General features: G+C 41.8%; 1 long non-coding RNA gene across 1 annotated transcript in view; it reads right to left on the bottom strand.

Moving 5' to 3' along the window:
- Positions 1–3,164: 3,164 nt before the first annotated feature.
- The window catches only part of LOC134759886 (uncharacterized), a 30,663-nt gene continuing 24,817 nt past the window's right edge, over positions 3,165–9,010 (bottom strand). Inside the window, exon 2 of the long non-coding RNA XR_010136754.1 lies at positions 3,165–4,465. This is a non-coding gene — a long non-coding RNA (uncharacterized LOC134759886). The remainder of the gene's footprint in view (positions 4,466–9,010) is intronic.

The raw sequence follows: 9,010 nt of genomic DNA on the forward strand, positions 1-9,010 counted from the left end.
GGCGCACACAGCTAATCCTGGCATTTTGGGAGGCTGAGGCAGGAGGAGTTCAAGACCAACTCTATAAAAAATGGGACCAGGAATTCAAGACCAGCTCTACAAAAAATGAGACCCAGACCCTACAAAAAAATTTAAAAATTAGCCAGGCATGGTAGCATGTGCCTGTAGTCCCAGCTACTCAGGAGGCTAGGGCAAGATAATTGTGTGAGTACAGGAATTCAAGGCTGCAGTGAGTTGTGATCAGACTACTGCACTCCAGCCTAAGTGACAGAACAAGACCTTATCTTAAAAAACAGAACAAGGGAGAGAGGCAAAGATGGCTGACTCAGAGCTGCTGCAGTCCATGGCTCTCATGGAAAAGAATGAAAATGGTGAGTGAATTCAGCACCTTCAACCGAAGTATCTGGGTTCTCACATTGGGACTGACTAGGGGGATGGCTTGACCCACAGAAAATGAAGAAAAGCAGGGTAGGGCAATGGCCCACCTGGAAGGGGCATGGAGTCAAAGGAATCCTGTCATGGTTAATACTGACTGTCAACTTGATTGGGTTGAGGGATACAAAGTATTAATCCTGGGTGTGTTTGTGTGAGTGTTGCCAAAAGAGATTAACATTTGAGTCAGTGGGCTGGGGAAGTCAGATCCACCCTTAATCTTGTGGGCACAATCTAATCAGCTTCCAGCGAATATAAAGAAGGCAGAAAAACATGAAAAAGAAGAGATTAGCCTAGCCTCCCAGCCTACATCTTTCTCCCATGCTGGATGCTTCCTCCCCTTAAACATTAGACTCCAAGTTCTTCAGTTTTGGGACTTGGACTGGCTCTCCTTGCTCCTCAGCTTGCAGACAGCCTATTATGGGACCTTGTGATTGTGTAAGTTAATACTTAATAAATTCACCCCTTTATATATATATAATATATATGTAATATATATAAATTAAATATATGTAATATATATAATTTATATATGTAATATATATAAATTAAATATATGTAATATATATAATTTATATATGTAATATATATAAATTAAATATATGTAATATATATAATTTATATATGTAATATATATAAATTAAATATATGTAATATATATAATTTATATATGTAATATATATAAATTAAATATATGTAATATATATAATTTATATATGTAATATATATAAATTATATATATTATATATTATATATAAAATATATATTATATATAAATTATATAAAATATATATAATTTATATATAATATGTATTATATATAAATTATATATATGTATTACATATAAATTATAGATAATATATATTACATATAAAATATATATTATATATAAATTATAGATAATATATATTACATATAAATTATAGATAATATATATTACATATAAATTATAGATAATATATATTACATATAAATTATAGATAATATATATTACATATAAATTATATAATATATATTATATATTACATATAAATTATATAATATATATTATATTACATATAAATTATATATATTATATATTATATATTACATATAAATTATATATATTATATATTATATATTACATATAAATTATATATAATTATATCTTACATATAAATTATATATAATGTATATTATATATTATATAATTTTATATAATATATATTATATATTATATATAAATTTTATATATAATATATATTATATATTATATATATAAATTATATATTATATATTATATATTATATATAAATTATATATTATATATTATATATAAATTATATATAATATATATTATATATAAATTATATATAATATATATTATATATAAATTATATATAATATACATTATATATTATATATAAATTATATATATAATATACATTATATATTATATATAAATTATATATAATATACATTATATATTATATATAAATTATATATAATATATAAATTATATATAATATACATTATATATTATATATAAATACACCTATTTATATATATAAAGGGGAGTTTATATATTATATATAAATATATATAAATATAATAGGAGATATATATATCTCCTATTAGTTCTGTCCCTCTAAGAGAACCCTAATACAGATTAGATTTTGGTACTGGGAGTGTCGTTCTAGAGGAATAGAATATAAAGGATGGAGTTCTTTCGTTGGTTTGGGAGTCTCTGGAGTTGGCTGATTAATATGATTAGACCCAAAAATGCTAAGGTCTCTACTTCTAATAGTATGGAGAACACTGATAGTTTTTGGTGGAAACTGTGTAGAGAGTTATACAAAATAAATGCATTTGACACTCCTGATTCACCACTCTTGAGAGGCAAGGAGTTTAGTGACTCTATACATAATACCTTTGACCATATGTGGAGAATCAAGGAACATAATGAAGCTGGTTGGTTGCTCCTAAGTTCAGTGGACAAAGTGATGAAAGAAAATGATGAACTCAAGTATTCTATCTCCCAGGTTCAGAAGCAGATATGGAGCCTCAAATCTGCTAAGACTGCCCTGAATGAGAGTCTTATCTCCTGTAGAAAAAGAGCTGAAACTGTGGAAAAACAGACCCAAGCTCTTACACGAGTGGCTGACCAGCAATGAAAGATGCATGCACAGTCTCACCAGGTGTCTACTGTTAAAGTGAGGGCATTTGTTGGAAAAGAATGCGACCTGGCAACTTGGAATGGGGACATGTGGGAGGACCCTGAAGAAGCTGGGGACATTGAGTTTGTAAACTCTGGTGAACCTTTTTTGCCAGAAGGAACAGCTTCCCCATCCCCAGTAGTGGCAACATCCCCTCCCTGACCTATGCTGCTATCAGCCTTTCCACCTTTGTCCAAGGAGAAAAACCCTATGCTGCCTGCAGCAACAGTGATGGCCTCCCCTGAGCCAGTTGCCAGGCAAGATAATGTTGAGTCTCCTCAGAGGCCACCCCCAACACCTCCGTTTGCTTCTAAACCTATAACTAAAGTCCTGGTGGCCCCCTAAGGATGATGTTGAGAGTGTGACCCATGAGGAAGTGCGCTATACTTGAACTGTTGGAGTTCTCTAATTTATATAAATAGCAATCTGGAGAACAGGCATGGGAATAAATATTAAGGGTATGGGATAATGGTGGAATGAACATAGAGTTGGATCTGTAGCAGGATAAGCCATGGACAAAACCCCTCAGACACTGGGTTGAGGGAGGAGGTAGCTTTATTTGGCCAGGAGCGTCACCAGACTTGCATCTCAAAAACTGAGCTCCCCAAGAGAGAAATTCCTGCCCCTTTTAAGGGCTTACAGTTCTAAGGGGATCCACATGAAAGGGTTGTGATCAATTGAGCAAGCATGGGGTACATGGCTGGGGCCCCATGCATTGGTAGTTAAGACAGAACAGAACAGAAAGTTTCACAATGCTTCCTCATACAATGTCTGGAATATACAGACAGTACAAGCAGTTAGGTCAGGGGTTGATATTTAACTAGCAGACCAGGCCTGGGGTGCAGGGCCAGGCTGCCTGACTATTTATCTCATTTTTGCCTTCTTTAACTTTTATTTCTTCCTTCTTTTTCTGAGGTATGAAACAATAAGAGAGGTGGGCTCCTTCCTCATTCCCCCCTTTGAGAATCTCACTTATTAGTGGGAGTTCTCACTTTCATCTTCACTACCTAGGTCTTCCTGCAAGACAGATTGATAATGATTCATGTAATACATTTGAGCCTTATCTGTACTTGCTAGTTTCATGTTCCTTGAGGCTTAGCGAGTTCCTGCTTCACCTCCCCAGTGCAGCTGCAAAGTTACAAGGTTTATACAGAAACGTGGTTTCCCAAGGATGTGGAACATGTAGTATAGATAAATGTAAGACTGATCAACTGCCTTTGTTCTTGCTTCTGTAAGTATGCCTCCTGCATCACGTAGCTCCCGGCCACTGACTGCTTAAAAGGTGGCTGCTTTCTTTGTCCAGGGCTCAGACTTTCCTGTACACTAATCCTACTGAGCCAGGTGATCATCTTTTAATAAAGACCTTTCCTGAACTCAATTTGTTCGGTCTCTCCCATCTTTGATTGTCCCGCAACAATAATAACTATAAAACAGAACTGTTTTAATTTGTTGCCCTACTCAGTGACCTGATGAATACATTGGGAACAGTCCTCCATGTGGGGAAAATCAGTGGAAGTTCTTATTACATAAGTCCAAATTTTAAGGAGAATAAGTCCCACAATGAGCTTCCTCATGCTTCAGCTGTGCATAGGTGAGTCAGCTTCTGGGTGTGACCAGAGCAGGGCTTGTCGTCCATCTCAGTCACTTTGCAGGGGTTGTCCGGGCTTGGTCTCACTTTCCAGGTCTCAGAGGCTGCAGGTTTCACGTGGCTGTGGTGGATCCAGGCTTGGATTCCTTCTACCTTTACAGCTGTGGGGGTGGTCAAGATGATGGTCTGGGGTCTTTCCACCATGGTCGCAAGGGGACTACGTTCCAATCCTTGATCCACACTTGATCACCTGGAGAGAAAGGGTGAACTGGGGAGAATAAGCTAATGGGGCACCTCTCATTTACCCAGGCTGAAATTGTTTGAGCAATTTTTCCTATGGCCTGTAGCTGTCATTGTAACTCAATTTCACCTAGCTCTTGTGGAGTGCCTGGGAGTCCCCATAGTATGGGAGGGGGGCCTATGATACAATATTTTATAAGGGGAATATCCTGTTCTTTTAGAAGGGGTACATCTTATTTTAAACAATACCATCAGGAGAGCCTGTATCTATTTTAATCTTGTTTCCTGACACACTTTCCCTAAGCTATTCTTGATAGTCCGATTCATTTGCTCCACCTTTCCTGAACTTTGAGGTCAGGAGGCAGCATGCAGTTTCTATGTGATCCCTAATACCTTTGCTGTCTTCAGTACCAAGTCAGCCACAAACGCCAACCCATTATCTGAGCCAATTCGTAAGAGCAGTTCAAATCTAGGAATACGATCTCGAAGAAGCACACGGGTTACTTCACGAGCTTTCTCAGTTCGTGTTTGATAAGCCTCCACTCACCCAGAGTAGGTATACATGAGAACTAGTAAATACTTGTTATCTCCACACTTGAGCATTTATGTTAAGTCCACCTGGAGCTCTTCAAAGGGAGCTGCTCCATAAACTTGTATGCTGAGCAGAATGGCTGGACCCTGCCTCACATTGTGCTGTCAGCAGGTTACACACCACTGCGCCACTATTTTGGCAAGGGCTGACAAATGCGAGATGTAGAAGTACTGGCCTAACAACTTTTCAAGTGACCCCTGACCTAGATGGGTGGTTTCATGCACAGTCAGTACGACTGCAGCTCCCAGCAGCTGTGGCACAGCTACTTTCCTATCTGGTAACCGGATCCATCCTTCTTCCATCACCTGTCCTCCCTCTACCTGTAGAAAGTCCTTTTCTTCTTTAGAATAAGTAGTTACAAGGTCAGGTGCTTGAGGGAGCAGGGGGGCTGTGACTGATGCCTGGTAGGGGGCAGATGCTGCTTTTCGAGCCTCTGAGTCAGCTCGGGAGTTTCCCAAGGCAACTGAGGTGGAAGCTCGCTGGTGTCCTCTGCAGTGTATGACTGCCACCTTTTGGGGTTTCCATACTGCTTCTAATTAATTGCAAGATTTCTTGCTGATATTTTATGTCCTTTCCCCCAGAGTTCAACAGGCCCTTTTCTTTATATAATGCTACATGCACTTGGAGGGTTAAAAAGGCATACCGGGAGTCAGTGTAAATGTTTACAGCCTTAACTTCACTGAGTTCTAAGGTCCAAATTAAAGCAATGAGCCCAGCTTTCTGGGCTGAGGTACCTTGGTGCAACGATTTGGCCTCAATTACAGCGTCCAGGGTTACCACTGTATTTCACGCAAACCTCTCTCCTTGTGGGTTGATGAAGCTGCTCCTGTCTGTGTACAGCTGCCAGTCCACTGATGCCCAACATTGGTCCTGGAGGTCAAGTCTGCTAGAGTAAACTGAGTCTAACACCTCTACACAGTTATGCTCGACAGGGTTCTCTGATACGGGGAGCAAGGTGGCGGGGTTCAGGGTGTTACAAACTTCAATGGTTATGCGGGGATTTTCACAGAGCAAGCTTTGGTACTTGGTTAGTCTAGCATTCGTTAGCCAATGATGTCCTTTGGTATTCATTAAAGTCACCACAGCATGGGGGGCCTTTATGTTCAGATTTTGCCCAAGGGTTAGTTTATCTGCTTCTCGTGCTAGCAGGGCAGTTGCTGCTAAGGCCCTTAAACCTGGGGGCCAACCTTTAGAAAGCCTGTCTAGTTGTTTAGAGAGGTAGGCCACCGGCCTCGACCAGGGTGCCACAGTCTTCGTCAAAACCCTAACTGCCATTTTTTCTCTCTCTGACACATATAGTATAAATGGCTTTGTCAGGTCAGGCAGACCCAGGGCTGGGGCTGACATGAGTTTTTCTTTCAACTCATGAAAAGCCTGTTGCTGTTGGGACCCCCATTTGAAAGGTTCCATGTCACCCCCCTTTGTAACTTGGTACAGAGGTTTGGCCAGTACTGCAAAATTTGGGATCCATAACCTGCAGAACCCTAAGAACAGCTCCTAAGAATTCTCTCACCTGCCTTCTGGTCTTAGGCTCTGGTAGGTTGCAAATGACCTGCTTTCCTTCTGATCCTAGGCTGCGTTCCCCCTGCTGGACTGTAAATCCTAGGTAGTGTACCTGCTGTCTGCAGATCTGAGCTTTCTTCTTGGACACCTTATATTCACAGTCCTCCAGGTGCCAGAGCAGGGTGTCTGTTCCTTTGGCGCACCCAACTGCTGTGGGGTGTCCCAGCAGGAGGTCGTCGACGTACTGGAGCAACACACAGCCTAGGTCTCTGGTGGGAAACTTTTGCAGGTCTCGAGCCAGGGCCTCCCTGAAGATAGCGGAGGAGTTCCTGAACCCTTGGGGAAGCCAGGTCCAAGTGTACTGAGTGGTGACACCTGAGCCCAGATCTTCCCACTGGAAAGCAAACAGTTTCTGGCTCTCAGGAGCTAGTCTGGTGCTAAAGAAAGTGTCCTTCAAGTCCAGGCAGGTGAACCAGCTGTCCTCAGCTGGCAGTAACCCTAACAACATGTACGGGTTAGGTACCATTGGGTGCAAAGTCACTGTAGCTTGTTTAACCAAGTGCAAGTCCTATACTGGTCTGTAAACCTTGGTTCCTGGATTGGGAACAGGCAGCAGGGGTGTGTTCCAGGGAGACTGACAGGGGGCTATAATTCCAAAGGCCTTCAGGCACTGGAGATGGATCTGGACACCTTCAAGAGCTTCTCTGGGTATGGGGGCTTTGTTGACTGCCAGCCCCAGAGGATTATCTTCTGCCCACACCCTTAGACACTGCTTAGCCAAAGCTGGTCCTATCTCTTGGCCTGGCTCAGTTAAGAAAAGTCCATTCTTCCTCCCAGGGGACTGTAAGGGCCATAATGACTCCCATTCCAGGTAACTTTAGCAGTAAAGAGCTGTGCTTTGTAAAAGAGATGGTGGCCCTCAGCTTGCTAAGCAAGTCCCTTCCCAGCAAGGACAAGGGGCAGTCAGGCGTGTACAAGAACTGGTGAATCACTTCATGTCCCCCTACAGTACAAGTCCAGGGCAAGCAGAAAGCTTGTTTTGTCGAGACTCCTGTGGCTTTGATTATATCAATAGTCTTTTTGGATAAGGGGGTGACTGGGGTCGTTACTAGTGAATGCTCACACCAGTATCGACAGGAAACTCAATGTCCTTGCTCCTGACTGTCATCCTGACCATGGGCTCATTGGGGGCACCTGAGCCCGGTCCCCCTCAGTCCAGTAACCCTTCTGCTAGATTAAACAAGGCCCCTTCATCCTTGCCTGAGACCTCTGGCTCGGAGTCATTTTGTTTCTCTTTTAACTGCGGGCACTTGTCTTTCCAATGCCCTATTTCTTTACAGTATGCACACTGGTTACACTGCAGGCATGGTTGGTCAGACTGAGTGTTTTTCCCAGGGCCCCCTCCTTCCTCGGCCCTTCGGGGGAACTCCTCTAATAGCTGCAGCTAGCAGATAGGCATTTTGCCAGGCTTGACACTTGCTTTCTTTGCGGCTGTCTCTACGGCCTGCCACATCTCTATTCACAAACACCTGACTGGCTGTTTTTAATAACTGTGAAGTATTCATACCCACAAACCCAGCCTGTTTATGAAGCTTTCTTCTAGTATCTTCGGTGCTTTGACTAACTAAAGCCATGTTAATCATGCGCTGATTTTCAGGGCTATTGGGATCAAAGGGAGTATACGTACGATAGGCCCTTGTAAAACTGTGCTGGACTCTCTTCTTTTCTTTGAATGACCTCAGAGACTTTGTTAACATTTGTGGCCTTCTGAGATCCCTTTTTTTAACCCTTCCAGGAGGGCCTGTCTATACCGTTTTAGTCTCTTCATGTCTGGCCCTTCACTTGGGTCCCACTGGGGGTCTGTTCCTGGTAATTGGACTCTCACATACTCCTGGGGGTTTTGGTAACTGGCTGGAGCATGTTCCTCTAGCCACTTAGTTGCTGCCTGGAGTACCCTTCGCCTTTCATCTGTGTTAAAGAGGTACATGAGCAGCTGGTGGCAATCAGCCCAAGTAGGGTTATGAGTCTGGATAATAGTTTGGAGCAAATCAATTAAGGCTTGAGGCTTTTCACTATAAGATGGGGTATTGTTCTTCCAATTGAGGAGATCAGCAGAGGTGAAGGGTTGATACACAAAGGCACTCCTTTCTACCATATGCCCATCCTCGTCTACCCTAGTATATCGCTGCTCCCTCAGGGGCATTTGTATTCCAGTCTTAGGCCATAAACAAGCCACCAGGGGAGGGGTTTCTCCCACAGCTTCACATCCTCTCGTCTACTCTGGGTGGTCTAGGGGTGTGTGTGTCCCGTGGAGGCACAGGTGCTGTGGGCTCAGAAGTGGGGAGTCTCTCTTCTCAGTAAGCAGGGGGCATCGCTGGTGCCATTTCCTGCCATTTGTCTTCTGATATTGGATTGGACAGAACTTTAGGGGCTGACTTCCCTTGGCAGGTGGAGCGGGAT

Source organism: Pongo abelii, chromosome 14 (genome assembly GCF_028885655.2).
Source record: "Pongo abelii isolate AG06213 chromosome 14, NHGRI_mPonAbe1-v2.0_pri, whole genome shotgun sequence".
Lineage (NCBI taxonomy): Eukaryota > Metazoa > Chordata > Mammalia > Primates > Hominidae > Pongo > Pongo abelii.